The 18,317-nt window shown below is 44.6% G+C and overlaps 1 protein-coding gene across 2 annotated transcripts in view; it reads left to right on the forward strand.

The window, feature by feature from the left end:
* Window positions 1-18,317, forward strand: part of CCDC180 (coiled-coil domain containing 180) — a 592,866-nt gene that overhangs the window by 457,368 nt on the left and 117,181 nt on the right. The window lies entirely within an intron of this gene.

Consider the following 18,317-nt stretch of genomic DNA (forward strand, 5'->3'; position numbering starts at 1 on the left):
AAGAGGGTCTGGATCAACCCGTGGTCTTCCTATCCCGGAGACTACTTCCCAGGGAACAGAAGTGGAGTGCAATAGAGCGTGAAGCCTTTGCAGTGGTATGGGCTCTGAAGAAGTTGCGGCCATACCTGTTTGGCTCGCACTTCCTGGTTCAGACCGACCACAGACCCCTTCGTTGGCTGATGCAAATGAAGGGGGAAAATCCCAAGTTGTTGAGGTGGTCTATTTCCCTACAGGGGATGGACTTTCAGGTGGAACATCGGCCTGGAGTGGACCACGCCAATGCAGACGGTCTCTCAAGGTATTTCCGCCTTAGTGATGAGAACTCCCAAGGGGTTGGGTAGCTCTCCCCACTTTCAGCTGGGGGGGACGCGTGTTAGACCTGTCAGCCCTTTGGGTGGTCCCTCCTCATCATTATTTATTTTGTCCCACTTTTGCCTCAAACCCTGTTTGAATTTTTCCTTTTTGGGAACCACCAGACTTTTTCGTGTTGCTGCAGATTCAGGGAGCCATTTTAGCTACCCCTGAAACTTCTGTCTGGAGGCCTGAAGCACAAAATGGTGGCCACTTGTGACATCACCAGCATCCACTGGAACCTGCTAGCACCTTCCAGAACATTCCAGAACCCTGTGACAGTTGGAGGCGGTTTAGAATGTTGGGGAGTTAAGAGAGAGAGTTGGCAGTTGGAGCTGGCAGTTGGCACCTGACTGGTGAGTAGTGAGCAGCAAAAACATGAAGGAGGAAGGAGTGAAGCAGCAGGGGTGGAAACTTGTGCCTGGAGTGGGGTACATAAACCCCCCCTTGATACTAGTCCCTACTGACGGAGCCCAGCCTAGAGCCCTGTGTGGGAAGAAGTCAGAAAAACCATCCTGAGGACCTGGACAGCAGGAACAGGCCTTAGAAACAAGAGAACAGCAAGATCCTGACCTGGAAGCTGGTTTCCCTGAAGTCCGACGTCGAGTAGCCTAAGACCTGGAGCCCGAGGTGGAGAAGCGGCGCTGACTGGAAAAGCAGACGTCGTACCCGGAGCCGCCAGAGGTCGAGAGAGGGCGCCGTCAGAGGTCGTGAGGAATACCAGAGGTCGAGGAGGAAGTCACCCGAGGTCGAGTGAGCGGCGTCATCGGAGGAGTGAAGTCTGCCCTCCGGAGTCGTCGGAGACCGAGGTGAAGTGTAACGGAGGTCGGGAGTGAGGATCGCACTCCGGAGTCGCCGGAACCTGTGGGAATCGTGCCGGAGGTCGGGAGTGAGGATCGCACTCCGGAGTCGCCGGAAACCTAAGGAGAGGAGCACCGGAGGTCGGGAGTGAGGATCGCACTCCGGGGCCGCCGGAAGTCGACATCGAGGCAAGGCCGGCCGACGTCATCGAATCCGAGGTCGCCATCGGACCGGAGCCGCCCGAAGTCGACATCGAGTAAAGACTGCCCGACGCCATCGAATCGGAGGTCGAGATCGAACCGAGGCCGCCGACATCGAGACCGGAGCCGCCTGCCGGCGTCGTCAAAGAACTGACATTGTGCCGAGGCCGCCGACATCGAGCTGGAACCGCCTCACGGCGTCGACACGACTCCAGCGGCGTCGGAGCATCAGAAAAAGGGCAGTAAGTGGAGTAGAGGGCGCCTAAGGCCCTGTGGAGACCTGAGAGACTGCTCTAAGGTGCCAGGGGTGAACTGGGACTAATCTAGAGAGGTTGTGTGGAGAGAGAGAGCCAGGTCTCTGGTATTTCCCCCTTTATCTACCTCAGTTTAGGCCTCAGCCTTGACCAAGCCAGGGAGTAGACACCCTCAAGCCTTCCACCTCCCCACAAGCTGTGCCTGGGCCAAATCAGCCCTTAGGAATTCAAAAGTGATCTGATTCCATGAGCGTCACTGTCAGCTTTTAAGTATTTATTAGGGGCATTGTATTTATTGTATTTAACCTATTTATTGTTCCACTGTATTTATTGGTCCACAGTATTTATTGATGCACAATATTTATTGGTTACAGTATTTATTGCCTCGGAATATTTAATTGCCTGTCTGTATTGCACTTTTATTTATGCCTTCAGTATTTATGATCACCCCTATTTATTGAATCATTAAGCCAGTATTTATTTGTCCTGCACTTTCTAAAACGTTTGTATATTGTGATTGTTATTTATTTTCTCCAATCAGCAACTAAGAGAAAAAGCAGATAAAGAAAGATATTTTCATAATTTTTACGGTGTAGAGTCGTTTTTGGAACGGATGCACGCATGGTTATTGTTTGGGTATGTTGTATGCTTAGCACGGAGCCTGATTCCTGACCACTCGAGCCAAGCTACCACAGTGTGTCCGGTAGACCACCACCACCCTTTCAGAGTGGGAGTGTGGTTTTCCAACATAAGTGATCTAGTTTTTTAGGGGCTTTCTTAGTTTCCACTGCACAGCTCTCCAGATTGTCCTTAACCACATGGTCCTGATCCGAATTGACCTTAACTCCCAGATAGTTTGCCTTCTTTACTACCCGACTGTCATTGTATATGATAAACTCATTGACGACTGTTTGAGTTTTCTCCCGATTAAGAGCACAGCCTGAAAGTATGCCAAATTTTCAAGCCTCCTCTTCTATTGCCCCCATGGCTTGTTCCGGTTGAGGTGTTACTATGGCTACGTCATTCGCGTAGGCCAAAACTTTACTCTTGTGATTCTGGATGACTATCTGGGGGATGTTTTGTGCTATTGCGAGATGTTTAAGAAAGGACTCTATATACAAGACAAATAAGAGGGGTGAGCAAGGGCATCCCTGCCGAGTCCCCCTTGTGATTTTCAGCGGTTGGGTCATTTCACCATTAATAAGTACTCTTGCTTCAAGGGTCAGAGTACAGGACTTGTATTGCTCTTAAAAACTTATTCCCAATCCCTTTCTTTTGCATTGTTGCCCATAAAAAAGGCCAGGAGACCCGATCGAAAGCTTTTTCGGTAACTAAAAAAATGGCTGCGATCGGGTCTCCTGTCACTTGCTTTACATCAAAGAGGGTAATAACTCTTCGAATATGCTCTATAGTTCCCTTTCCCGGGTATAAAACCATGTTGTCCTTGTATACCATCTTGCTTATGACATGCAACAGTTGCATCTCTAGCATTTTAGAATAAATGTTAACGTCTCCATTGATCAATGTTATAGGACGATAGGAGCCCAGTTCCTGAACAGGTTTATCTTTTTGGGGGAATAATATAATTTTTTGCCTGAGCCCAGGTTCTAGAAGGTGCCACACCTTCTGCTGCTTGTATAAACATGGATACCAGAATTTCTTTGAGTTCTTCTTTAAAAACTCTGTAGAATTCCTTGGGGATTAGGTCGGGCCCTGCTGCTTTCCCTATAGGATGGTTTGACATTGCCTCTTCTATTTCGTCCCATACTATCAAAGCCTCCAGTGCCTTCATCTCCTCTTGTGTCAACACCTCCATCTCGCAAGCACCTAGGTATTGGCTCGTTTGGCTAACAACTTCCCCTCTCTCTCCACTTCTTCCATGTATAATGCCTGGTAGAACCTAAAAAAGACTGTTCGCATGTCACTAGACTCTGCTACTAGACCCAACACAGGATCATTTATAAACAGAATTTCACTGCGTGTCACCGCTAACCTTGTTCTGACTGCTAGTAAGTGGCCCACCTTCTCCCCCCATTCATACACCTCCTCCCGATGAGCTAGTGCTTTGTCTATAGCTTTCCTTGATCGGTCCCCTTGAATTTCCGCTTTTGTTAGGGCCATCTCTTCCTGTGTTTTTTCCCTCCTGTGATTTAATCTTAGGGCGACAACTAACTTTTCCTCAGCCTGGGCTAGTTTAAAAAGTCTGATATTCCACAGATCTTTTTTCTTTTAGTGCTTGCAAATAGTATCGTCTCACCCCTTACTCCTGCTTTTAAGGTGTCCCAGATTACTCCCAGCGGAGCCGTCCCCCAATTTCTTTGCAAAAAGTCAGGGATCCATTCCTTCAAGTGACCAATATGTTCCTCATCAAGTAAGAGGGCCCTCTCAAAGGTCCATGTTGACGTTTTATTGGTGGATCCTCCATGCTCATGCTCTACTTGTAATACCAGAGGGCTATGATCAGATAGCACTCTGGGGGGTCTACAGATTTTACTTCTACCCAGTAGTGAAGATGAGACTAAGAAGTAGTCCAACCTAACGTGTTTCTGGTGAGGGGCTGAGTAAAAAGTATACCCTTGCTCATCGGGTCTCACGACCGACCATACATCCACCAAACCATGTATCTGACATAGATTGCATAATGCTTGAAATACCCTTGGTTTTCGACCTTTATATATTTGTTTCTGTCCCCATTTGGCATCAAGGTGTATATTAAAATCTCCAATATCAAACAAAGCAAAGGAGTACTCCCAATAGACAGAGAACTGTCTTTGGGGTATTGGAACATAGAGCAGAGAAAATAATTTTCTTTTTTAAGAAGACCCCTCACTCACCAACCTGGTTGGTGACATGCTTCATCATCGGGGTCCCGCCTGGACAGCCGAGTGCCATCCAGGTGTGCTGCGAAACCTGACTACAGTGGAGCTGGTTTTTGTGTGAAGGTGAATAGAGAATTTAGGTTAAAAATTGGCCAAATTAAACCCAATACAAATAATGTATTCTAGGACAATTTGGACAATGCTAAAAAACGGTATAGATACCGTAATAGGTTAGATTGACCTATGGTATCTTGTAGTGAGTCAAAAGTAAAAAAAGGTCTACATGTTTCAACCATCAGTTGCTATTACCGGGTTTTCGTCAGGACCAGTGTACGTGACCCGGGGGGTGTACACACGCTAAGGTGTACCCTGCCCTTGGTCACTCTTAGAACCTAACCATCTACTCACGGTTAGGACTACCTTACTTCAAATCGTCGAAAGGGAAAAATCTGTGAAAATAAACATATAAACATCGGATAGACATATAATACATGTAATAATCTTTCGTTGCAGGATCAATGCTCATTGTGGTTGCCAAATAAAATATTGTGCGTGAGAAGATCATTCAGAACTCAGTGAACCTCATTGTTAGTGAGGAAGTGGACTCACACGATCTTACGCATATAACTATTAGCGATCAGGAGCCACACACATAAAATATATACCCACTCCTCAAAATCAAATCAGTGGGCGTCAATATACTCTAACAAGAGTAAAAGTGTACCAGTGCACCATTGTAACCTAGAGGCATAACGGGTAATCTCCCGAAGTCCTTGGTTAAAAAGAACCCACATGCATCCAGATTCTTTTTCAAAAAATTGGTACAGGAAACTTCCACATACCTTCAGGATACAAAGAGCCTGCTTAAACTACTTCAAGGTCTGACAGTGGATGAAGATACGATCCTAGTGAGTTTAGACATAGAAAGTCTTTATACTAGCATCCCACAAGACGATACCCTGGAAGTCTTGAGAAAAGCTTTGGATATGACCACGTGGATACACAGGACACCCAAAAGTTTCATACTAGAATGTGCCACATTGGCCCTGAAGAAAAACTATTTTGAGTTTGAGGGAATCCTATTTCTTCAGACAGGGGGCACTTCGATGGGAAGCAACTTTGCTCCTAGTGTGGCGGGGCTCTATGTGTTTGATTTTGAAACCAAGTTCATACTGACCAATCAAAATCCTTTCCGCTCACACATCATCGTTTGGAAGAGATATATAGATGATGTCCTTGCCATTTGGCAAGGACCAGCTGAAACTCTGAGGGAATTTATCCTTTGGATCAACACCTGTGACAATAACCTTAGGTTCACACACAATGTGGACCCCCAGACGATGATCTTCCTAGATGTGGTCATAACTAAGGAGAATGGTCTGCTGGAAACCAAAACTCATCATAAACCGAGTGCGAAGAACAATCTCCTAAGATTTGAAAGCTTTCATCCCAGAGCCTTGAGGGAGAATTTACCTTATGGTCAATACTTGAGACTACGTAGAAACTGTAGTAAAACCACTGATTATCACAGCCAAGCCAGAGATCTGACTACTAAACTAACTGATAGAGGTTATCCTGAACAAATCCTCTACAAATGTCAAAAACGAGCACGGAATCAGCCCAGAGAAGCCCTACTGGAGGATAAAAATCTCCCTGGAAATGAAATACCTCTCACTTGTGTGACAACATATAATACAGCATCTAATCTGATGACGAAGTCCATCAATAAACATTGGTCAATCATCAACACTGGCAATCTACATTGGGAAAAGCCCTTGTTTTCTTTTAAGAAAGCAAGAAGCCTGAAAGACTCTTTGGTCAACACTCGCCCTAAAGATACAGGGAAGGTAAATCCATCTACAATATTAAATGCCTGGGGACTACCGGATATTGTAGGCCACTATCCATGCGGCAACTGTAGCGTTTGCCACTTGACCAGTAATACTAAGACATTATCATTGGAACAAGGAAAGACATGGACCCAAAGAACCCACACTAATTGCAACAGCACCAACGTGGTTTACTTGATCAAGTGCCCTTGTAATCTTGAATATGTGGGAATGACAACCAGGACGATCAAACAAAGAATGTGCGAGCATCGCAGTACCATCAGGTGTAAAAGGGTCACGACTAAGCTCACTGAGCACTTCCTTGAAAAAAACCACACTACCAATGATATACGATGGACTATAATCGAGCAAATAAAATCCGGTCTCAATGTACAACAAAGACTTTTTGAAAAGGAACAAAGGTGGGTGTATAGGCTATCAACCCACATTACTGGCCTCAACGAGAATATCCCTTGGAACTCTGTATTACCTAAATAACATCTTTTTCCATTGTGATGCTTTGGTACTTGATTGTCCCTTTCCATGTTTATCCCCTATTTTTCATTTAATGGTAAGAACGCCAGAAAAGGGATATACTACTGGTATACACGTTCAATGGGAAAATATACATTTTATTTATTGAGTAAGAGAATGCCTGTTGAAGTCCCACTCTTTCGGTTCTAGGGATATGTTGTTAAATTTATATATCTAATGACCCCTCACGATTGAGACACCCTAACTTAATGACAACTTTGTCACAACATCTCTTCATATCTTGATGACGATAGTGACTGTACTACCAAAAATACTATTCATTGGCGACTTTGCTTTACACCATGCGCGCTTACATTATATTTGGAATGTTATTTTCCAGCACTTTCTTTAATTATGACTAGTACATCCCGCGCTATATGCGCTTTTATCATTTTGGGAAGTTTTAAAATTGCTCGACCTATTTATAGGATTCTTTGTCTAAACAAACGGGGACCATGTATCCAATGTTCTCCTTTTATATAACAGCCGGCATATAACAATTGCCACTAGGCATTCCACAATCCCTTATACGCGATCATTCATTTCTTTCCTTTTTTTGTTATTGTTTAAACGTTATTGTTTTAAAGACGGATCGTGTTCTGACTAGCGCGTCATGACGTGTCAACGTAGATCACGTGACCGCCATGCCGCGCTCCACACACACGTGACCCGGAAACTTCAGCGTATCTAAGACGCTGCTGCCCTGGCTTCCGTATTCTACAGGGAGATACGGCAGGTCTTAGCGTTAGGTAAACCACGGACTGATTTGCCCCTCTGAGTGAGTATTTTGGCACTATACGGGTATTCCACGCTCCCTGTGCTCCTCTCCTGTTTATACCTAATTTTTCATTGACTTCTTTCAACTTAGATCTTGAAGGTATCAAATCGTACGATCCCGACTCCCACGAGGCACGCAAATACCGCGTTCTCAGTAAGCACCCCTTTTTCCTCCATAAACTTGACCTTTGGTCTGGTACACAATTTGCGAATCCTATTGCGCTAACGATTTTGATTCTGATTTCGTATTAGCGGCACGCTCACCGCATTGAGTGAGATAGTCTGATTACCCACCACTTAAATCTGGATGCATGTGGGTTCTTTTTAACCAAGGACTTCGGGAGAGTACCCGTTATGCCTCTAGGTTACACTGGTGCACTGGTACACTTTTACTCTTGTTAGAGTATATTGACGCCCACTGATTTGATTTTGAGGAGTGGGTATGTATTTTATGTGTGTGGCTCCTGATCGCTAATAGTTATATGCGTAAGATCGTGTGAGTCCACTTCCTCACTAACAATGAGGTTCACTGAGTGCTGAATGATCTTCTCACGCACAATATTTTATTTGGCAACCACAATGAGCATTGATCCTGCAACGAAAGATTATTACATGTATTATATGTCTGTCCTGTGTTTATATGTTTATTCTCACAGATTTTTCCCTTTCGACGATTTGAAGGAAGGTAGTCCTAACCGTGAGTAGATGGTTAGGTTCTAAGAGTGACCAAGGGCAGGGTACACCTTAGCGTGTGTACACCCCCCGGGTCACGTACACTGGTCCCGATGAAAACCCGGTAATAGCAACTGATGGTTGAAACATGTAGACCTTTTTTTACTTTTGACTCACTACAAGATACCATAGGTCAATCTAACCTATTACGGTATCTATACCGTTTTTTAGCATTGTCCAAATTGCCCAAGAATAAATTATTTGGATTGGGTTTAATTTGGCCAGTTTTTAACCTAAATTCTCTATTCACCTTCACACAAAAACCAGCTCCACCGTAGTCAGGTGTCGCAGCACACCTGGATGGCACTTGGCTGTCCAGGTGGGACCCCGATGATGAAGCATGTCACCAACCAGGTTGTTGAGTGAGGGGTCTTCTGAAAAAAGAAAATTCTTAAAAAAGAAAATTATTTTCTCTGCTCTACGTTCCAATACCCCAAAGACAGTTCTCTGTCTATTGGGAGTACTCCTTTGCTTTGTTTGATATTGTATTTACTATGGGACTAGGAGTACCCCCTCCAATGGTTTTCCATTGTGAGAATCCCTTTCTCTCCATTTTTGTTTTGTATTAAAATCTCCACACAGAATAATTGGAAGGGGCCAGTGTGCCAATTCGTTGGTTAACCATTCCAGTAGGGACGGATCATCCGCATTGCTGCCATAGATCGAACATAGAGTGAAATTCAACAGGTCTGGAGTCTTCTCATTTACAATGACCCAACGGCCTAACCCATCTGATCTTACTTTAACAAATTTGATTGATTTCTTTCTAGAGAGTATTGCAACCTCCCCTTGTGTGTGTTCCCTGGGCCGTTGCCCCTATCACCGTGTACCCAAGATATTTCAGTACATTCTTCTGTGACCCATCTAGATGTGTCTCTTGCAAGCAAACAATGTCTGCCTGCAGAAATTGAAGCCCTTGCGCCACTACTTGCCTCTTTTTAACATCATTTAGCCCACAAATGTTTAATGTAGCTATACCTAGCCTCCCCATTCTCTGAGTTTTATTAGTTTTGCCCTAATGTTTACTATCCTTTCTCCACCCCCCCCCCCTCAATATTGATTACGAAGATGAAGGTCCTAGCTGCTACTTTTTTTGGTACCTTTGCCCAACCCGCCACCTTCCTTAGTCCACCTGTTCCACCTTTCGTTTGAGCCACCATCCCCTCTCGCCCCACCTCCCCTAAAAAAAAGGCAATCAGGCAAGCCTGAGTGATGTACGACAGACCCACTGCCCCCCACCTCCCTCCCTCCAAACGTTTTTAAATTGTTCTCTTGACTGCACAGTTTTTGAATGTCCCCAGTCCATAATCATAGCCTTTATGCTATATCAGTTTTTCCTTTCCCGTCCTTGATTGCATGGCTGTCTTTTCCCTTTACTTTTTTCTCCTCCTTAATTCTGCCAGGTACTCCTACGCTTGTACTTCCGAGGTGAAGCTGCGAGTACTTCCCCCCAGATTTATCTTGAATCCAGCTGGATTTTGCAGGAAGACCTCAGCTCTGAGATTTTAAAATGGAGTAAAGAGCTGCCTTAAGCTCCACCGTCTTTCCACTGTTGCGTGTGCGAAGTATGGGCGCACAAAGAATGTAACCCCGTTGCAGACTTTCGGAGCGTTAGGGCGCGCCTTGTTGAATATCATATGTCGCAGCCGAAAGTTGCCAATAAAGACCAGCATTGCTCTCGGTTTCTCTCTGGCATCCTGTGTTTGCTTCTTCCAGAATAGGGGAAAATGATGGGCCCGCTGGATTTCCATGTCCCAATCCCACTTAGTTTGGTCAGGAAATGAGTCTTTCAAGAGTTTAACCATATAGTTTCTCGGATCAGTTCCTTCCAAGCCTTCCTGTATTCCTAAGAAACGCAGCTTGTTTCTCCTTTGGTGATTTTCATAATCTTCCAATTTGGTCTTGGCATCCATCAGAGCCACGCCTTGTTCCATGCCTTGTGTCTTTATTGTCTCTACATCTGCTTCCAGGGTCTCTGTCCATGTCTCGACCGTGGTCAGGCAGTCCGCAATCTCCCCACAGGTTTTGTTTAGTTTGTGATTCTTAGCCTGGTGACTTGAATGAAATCCTAGAACTTGTGATTCTTAGCCTGGTGACTTGAATGAGATCCTAGAACTTTCGATCCTTAGCCTGATGACTTGAAAGAGATCCTAGAACTTCTGATTCTGAATCTGGTGACTTGAATGAAATCCTACAACTTGTGATTCTTAGCCTGGTGACTTGAATGAGATCCTAGAACTTTCGATCCTTAACCTGATGACTTGAAAGAGATCCTAGAACTTTTGATTCTTAGCCTGGTGACTTGAATGAGATCCTAGAACTTGTGATTCTTAGCCTGGTGACTTGAATGAAATCCTAGAACTTGTGATTCTTAGTCTGGTGACTTGAATGAGATCCTAGAACTTTCGATCCTTAGCCTGATGACTTGAAAGAGATCCTAGTACTTCTGATCCTTAGCCTGAGGACTTGAAAGAGATCCTAGAACTTTCGATCCTTAGCCTGATGACTTGAAAGAGATCCTAGAACTTCTGATTCTTAGCATGGTAACTTGAAATAGATCCTAGAACATATGATTCTTAGCCTGCTGACTTGAATGAAATCTTAGAACTTGTGATTTTTAGCCTGCTGACTTGAAAGAGATCCAAGAACTTCTGATTCTTAGCCTGGTGACTTGAATGAGATCCTTGAACTTCTGATTCTTAGCCTGGTGACTTTAATGAGATCCTTGAACTTCTGATTCTTAGCCTGGTAACTTGAAAGAGATCCTAGAACTTCTGATTCTTAGCCTGGTGACTTGAAAGAGATTCTAGAACTTCTGATTCTTAACCTGGTGACTTGAAACAGATCCTAGAACTTCTGATTCTTAGCCTGGCGATTTGAAAGAGATCCTAGAACTTCTGATTCTTAGCCTGGCGACTTGAAAGAGATCTTAGAACTTCTGATCCTTAGCCTGCTGACTTGAATTAAATCCTAGAACTAGTGATTCTTAGCCTGGTGACTTGAATGAGATCCTACAACTTCAGTTTCTTAGCCTGCTGACTTGAGTGAGATCCTAGAATTTCTGGTTCGTAGCCTGGTAACTTGAAAGAGATCCTAGAACTTCTGATTCTTAGCCTGCTGACTTGAATGAGATCCTAGAACTTGTGATTTTTAGCCTGTTGACTTGAATGTGATCCTAGAACTTGTGATTCTTAGCCTGGTGACTTGAATGAGATCCTAGAACTTTTGATCCTTAGCCTGATGACTTGAAAGAGATCCCTAGAACTTCAGATTCTTAGTCTGGTGACTTGAAAGAGATCCTAGAACTTCTGATTCTTAGTCTGGTAACTTGAAAGAGATCCTAGAACTTCTGATTCTTAGCCTGCTGACTTGAATGAAATCCGAGAACATTCGATCCTTAACCTGGTGACTTGAATGAGATCCTAGAACTTCTGATTCTTAGCCTGGTACCTTGAAAGAGATCCTAGAACTTCTGATTCTTAGCCTGGTGACTTGAAAGAGATCCTAGAACTTCTGATTCTTAGCCTGGTAACTTGAAAGAGATCCTAGAACTTCTGATATTCAGCCTGGCGACTTGAAAGAGATCCTAGAAAATCTGATCCTTAGCCTGCTGACTTGAATAAAATCCTAGAACTTGTGATTCTTAGCCTGGTGACTTGAATGAGATCCCAGAACTTCAGTCTCTTAGCCTGCTGACTTGAATGAGATCCTAGAATTTCTGGTTCTTTGCCTGGTGACTTGAAAGAGATCCTAGAACTTGTGATTCTTGGCCTGCTGACTTGATTGAAATCCTAGAACATCTGATTCTTAGCCTGCTGACTTGAATGAAATTCTAGAACTTGTGATTCTTAGCCTGCTGACTTGAATGAAATCTTAGAACTTCTGATTCTTAGCCTGCTGACTTGAATGAAATCCTAGAACTTGTGATTCTTAGCCTGCTGACTTGAATGAGATCTTAGAACTTCTGATTCTTAGCCTGCTGACTTGAAAGAGATCCTAGAACGTCTGATTCTTAGCCTGGTGACTTGAAGGAGATCGTAGAACTTCTGATTCTTACCCTGGTGACTTGATAGAGATCCTAGAACTTCTGATTCTTAGCCTGGTGACTTGAGAGAGATCCTAGAACGTCTGATTCTTAGCCTGCTGGCTGGAATGAAATCCTAGAACTTGTGATTCTTAGCCTGGTGACTTGAATGAGATCTCAGAACTTCAGTCTCTTAGTCTGCTGACTTGAATGAGATCATAGAATTTCTGGTTCTTTGCCTGGTGACTTGAAAGAGATCCTAGAACTTGTGATTCTCAGCCTGCTGACTTGAATGAGATCCTAGAACTTGTGATTCTTGGCCAGCTGACTTGATTGAAATCCTAGAACATCTGATTCTTAGCCTGCTGACTTGAATGAAATTCTATAACTTGTGATTCTTAGCTTGCTGACTTGAATGAAATCTTAGAACTTCTGATTCTTAGCCTGCTGACTTGAATGAAATCCTAGAACTTGTGATTCTTAGCCTGCTGACTTGAATTAAATCTTAGAACTTCGGATTCTTAGCCTGGTGACTTGAAAGAGATCCTAGAACGTCTGATTCTTAGCCTGGTGACTTGAAGGAGATCCTAGAACTTCTGATTCTTACCCTGGTGACTTGATAGAGATCCTAGAACTTATGATTCTTAGCCTGGTGACTTGAGAGAGATCCTAGAACGTCTGATTCTTAGCCTGGTGACTTGAAGGAGATCCTAGAACGTCTGATTCTTAGCCTGGTGACTTGAAGGAGATCCTAGAACTTCTGATTCTTACCCTGGTGACTTGATAGAGATCCTAGAACTTCTGATTCTTAGCCTGGTGACTTGAGAGAGATCCTAGAACGTCTGATTCTTAGCCTGGTGACTTGAAGGAGATCCTAGAACTTCTGATTCTTAGCCTGGTGACTTGAAGGAGATCCTAGAACTTCTGATTCTTACCCTGGTGACTTGATAGAGATCCTAGAACTTCTGATTCTTAGCCTGGTGACTTGAGAGAGATCCTAGAACGTCTGATTCTTTGCCTGCTGGCTGGAATGAGATCTTAGTAACTCAACAAGGTTGAAGACATCTCTTTTTCATTGCTTGCTTGCGTGCATATTGAGGTTAAGAATTTGAAACATTTGCAGAAGATTTGCCTTTATAATGGAGAGTGTGTTTCTGGTCCTTATGTGCTTTTGTAACCTTAGACTCTCATCTATAACCAAACTGCTTAATACTGGAAAAAGGGGATTTTCAACAGAAATAACTTTTCTGAATTTTCCTTTTTCCACTCTGTCAACCAGATGGGTCTCCTTGCCTGGATGGCGCTTCCAGGAGCTAAAGATGAGGCTCTGAATCCATAACAAACAGGGTCATCGAGAAATCTCCCCTGTTCCATGTTGACTAACATATCAAAACAATCCTCTCCTTCCTCCATTGCGCCTGCTAAATCATCAGTCTTTCACAAGGGATTGAGCAGAGTATGTGGTGCATACTCATGCTCTCAAGGACAGATTTGTAGCTGCATAGGTTTTCTTCAGTGCTACTTCAGTTCTTTTATCCTCTGGATCTGATGCAGCTGAATCCTAACTGCAGTTTCCAGTGAGGGATGCCAGCACTGAGTCTGTTTTAACTGCATGCAGCAGAACATTCTCCTAATCTTCCAGTTAATACATTTTCTGTTTAAATCTTGGCACTGAAAGATGATCCAGGTCCTTCCATTTGCTCATCATTAAGGCCCAAATCTTATCATGAATGGGCTACACTGGACCCGCACGCTTATCACATTGAGGAAGTAATGAAGAGGACTCATCATCTTCCACCTCTACCTGGAGAAACTCTAGGTTCTCTCTTAAATAATTGTCAATTTGTCCCATGTACTCTCTTCTCACATATTTCCCCTCTAGTGATGGGATTCCAGAAGAATAAGATCATCGCTTCTGTGACATCACCTTTTCTTTGCCCTTTAGCTTCCAGGCCTTGGATGCGGCTTCCTGACCAATGTTATGTATCTCTTTATCTTCGTAAAGTCTTTCAGAATGCACAGATTGGCCAGAAGACATCGGTCTCCTGCATCTATTTCATCCCCTCCTTTTCTTATCCTGAGAAGATATGTCCTTGCTGTGCTTCCTCTTCTCTGTTCTCTTTCCCTCCCCTTTTGTCAATCTAAGGCTACCAGGAATTATTATTATACCCACCTTTTTATTTTTAAATACCTCTCAGGAGGTCCAGACACAACCTACTAACTCGCACAGGCCCCTCTTGTATGCTGTCTCTTGTTCATAAAAAAGCAGGCGTAAGTAAATCTTCTTGGTGACCTGCTTCTACTATTTAAACACCAAGCTGTGCGTTTATTATTATTATTTTTTTTTAAAGCTTTATTTTTCATTTTACAATAACAAAAACAATTTGTCAATAATACAGCATATAGGTGCATGTCGTCAATGTGATGGGCAACACTCGGTACAGGCATCAGAGGTAAAAAAGCATAATAGGGGTGCATAATCATTCGTAAATATAACACAGTGAGGTGTAAGCATGGAACACACCAAAGACACCCAGGCCGCTGTTTGCTGGAATCAATTATCTTGCCTTCCATCATGATTAGGGTGGTCTTCCACATCTGACCTACTTTCCCCACCCTCAAGCGTATCAAGAGCGGAGGGCTCTCCCTAACCTAGAGGTACACATTTCCCGCCAGATCATCAGGTCGTCTTGTAGCTTCTCGTCCCTACGGGTAAGTTTCATATGTACTTCTTCGGCTAGAGACCACTCTCGTACATCCCTAAGCCAGACCGGCACTTCCGGCCTCTCCTACCCATCCATGTTATGGCCACCCTACGCCTAGCTAGCACAAGCATTAATTGTAGCAATTTATATGGGAGTTTCCTTTTCTTGGGCTTCCTGACTGACGCAAGCAGGCAACTCAAGGGTTCTGGCCTCACCTGAATACCCGTGGTTGTACTAATCCTGTCGACCACCTCCACCCAAATCTGCCTGACTGCCGAGCACTCCTAGGCCAAATGTAGAAAGCCCGCTTTCTCTACGCTGCATCACGGGCATCTATCATTCCTGTCACAGGAAAAGCGTTTTAATGATACCGGGTTTAGGTAGGTGCGATGCAAGAAATTAAAGTGCGTCAGTTTAAATCTAGTATTACAGGAGACAGTGCGTGTGAGGCAGCCTATGCATGCCCAGTGTTTCTCCTCCAACTGGACGCCTACATCCCTCTCCCAGGCAGCCCTGGACAGTGGCACTGGGGGAATGGAGTCCTGTTTCATTGCTTTATAGAGGAGAGAGATCAGTTTGCGACCGGCACCACACTAAATCAGGATGTCTAAAGTTTGAGTCGGATGTGGAATGTCCGGGTATTGGGGCCAGGTGACCTTTACTACCTCCTGAATCCCTCTATAGTGTAGGAATTGGCCCTGTCTGAGGCCAAAGCTATCATCCCCCTGTTCATAAGTGATAAATGTCTCATTGGGAAAAAGGTCGGCAAGAAATTCACAGGCGCACTTCCTCCAGGGTTGAAAGGACATGTGCCTTCCCATGTCTATAAATGGTGCCAGTATCCAGATCTGTAGCTCCCTGTGAAATGGCGCTTTCCTTAAAACCTTCTCGATAAACCGTTGCCACATGTCGGCCGTATGCCTCACCAGGTAGGGGTGAGTTGCATCCGCTCCCCTGCCCCGCATCAGCGCCTCCTGAAGTGCCAGGGTATCCACCCTGCCTGACAGAAGGCATTTCTCCCAGTTGTCCGCGTCAGTCAACCAGTGTGCCGCAGGTTGTAATTGGGCGGCGTAATAATATCAATCGAAACGTGGAGCTTCCAAGCTTCCAAGCCACCCTCCTCATAACTACGTATGACAGTGTTGAGGGCTACCCTACTGCGCCATCCTACCCAGAGCAGAGACGTGAGGATCATATTCAGGGTCTTAAAGACGCGCATCGGTAATGGGCATAGTGAATTCTAGAGAACATATAAGGTCCTGGGAAGCATCACCATCTTGGAGATGGCCAGCCTACCCATCAATGACAGTGGAAGGGTATTCCAAAATGTCACCGACCGCTGTAGAGACGTGATTACCCGGTCTATATTCCTGGCCAGCGCCTGTGTGTCTGTCGGCGCCACCTGTATCCCCAGGTATCGGAAACCCTCCTGCTCCCAGCGCAGCCCCAGGTCCGGAAGATCCTCCAGGGGTACCAAGGCTAATTCTGCCAATTGAAAGATCAGTGACTTGTTCCGATTGAGCCGGAACCCAGACACTTCCCCAATTCTGTCCAATTGACGCAGCAACTCAGGTAGAGCGCCCTGGGGAGAGGCCAAATAAAATAGGGCATCATCGGCATATAGGGAGATAACGTGGCTCGTATTGCCCACTCTAATTCCCCACTGATCTATTTCTGCCCTGATCCGGACCGCAAAAGACTCAATGGCCAGGGCGAATAATAGAGGCGAAAGGGGACACCCCTGGCGAGTGCCCCTACCCAGCTGCCAGTCATCTGAGCGCGCGTCCCTGAGCTTAACCCGGGGTTCCATGTACAGTATGCGAATCCAGCACCATAATTTAGGTCCCAGCCCCACGACCCGTAAGACCTCCAAAAGATACCCCCAAGCTACCGTTTCAAATGCCTTGGCGAGGTCGATGGAGACCAGTACCAACTGTTCCTCTCGACCGCGTACTTCATGCATTACATGGTTAAGCCGGCGCAGATTCATAGCCGTGTTTCGACCCGGTATGAAACCACATTGGTCCTCATGCACCAAATGCAGCATGTATGGCCCTAAACGAGCGGCCAAGATATTACACAGAGTGCGTTCATTATTAAACTTATAAGTGACATCTGTAAATGCAGTATAAAAAACTAAGTAAAATGAAGCATGCCCACATTGCCCAATTAACTCAATACATTTTCATAAGCAGACCCAACACAGCTCACCACCACACATGGGTCTGATTAGGACTTGCTCCACCCTGCCAAATACAAAAACCATCATTCACCATCACAGTTGAGGCACAGTGAGTACAGCAAAGAGAGCCCGCCTCTCAGGGCCCTTGTCTGTAATAAATCCTTTTAAAGCTTCTGTTTTAAGTCCATTCTGTTGAATGCTTCACCGAATACTCATCGACAGACGTGACACAGTAAATAAAAAAGGACCTGCTCCACATTGCCCAGAAATGAACTTCATTGTTTGCTGGTGTGCCTTCCTCTATTATTAAGCCCTCCAGGGAAAGAGGGAAAAAAAGACAGAACACAATCTATGCTCGAGATTAGATCATCCAAGCTGAAAAATAAGCAGAAATTAGTACTAAACGTCGAAAATAAAACTATAAAGCCCCTGCTGTTTTAAGGACTACTATGAGATCTAATAGAAAGACAGACAATAGAAACAGGATTTCCTTTAGGGAGGAGTGGGCTCAGAAACTAAGTTGTATCTTTAAGAAGTCAAAGAGGAAAGTAGGACTACATTGGGTCTATCAGAGGAGATGGAGACTCATCATAGAGGAATGACCGGAGCATGAAAGAAAGGACTCAGAGTAAGGGAATTACTGGTAAGTAACTTTAGCATTTCACATTCCATGAAGGGCTGAGCTCCAACTGCTGCCTTCTTGCGGAGGTGTGGAGGTGCCTTAGTTTGAGATTTGCAAGGTGGCCACATATTCTTCACGCCAAAAGTAAAGAATTGGCAGAGGGCGATGCCAGGCTTCGAAGCAGGGACAGAATCTCTTTATGGTGTGCAATACCTAACCCATACAGTATTTTATTGACATTCTGTTGTGTACTTAGTTCATAATCATGAGTTGCAGGAACATATAGGTCAGGTTTAAACTGTGTTCCCTTCATGGGCTTTCAGCTAGCCAGTGGTGTAACCAGGGTGTTATGGCCCCTTAAATAAGCAAGGAAGTGGGCCCTCCAGTCCACTGGTGGGTAGTAAAAGACAGCCTAAAATAAGGATCACGTTGGCTTTTCACCCCCATAAGCACCGTTGCTTGCAGCGTGCTTGAATGTTTTGCATAA

Source organism: Triturus cristatus, chromosome 1_2 (assembly GCF_964204655.1).
Source record: "Triturus cristatus chromosome 1_2, aTriCri1.1, whole genome shotgun sequence".
Classification (NCBI taxonomy): domain Eukaryota; kingdom Metazoa; phylum Chordata; class Amphibia; order Caudata; family Salamandridae; genus Triturus; species Triturus cristatus.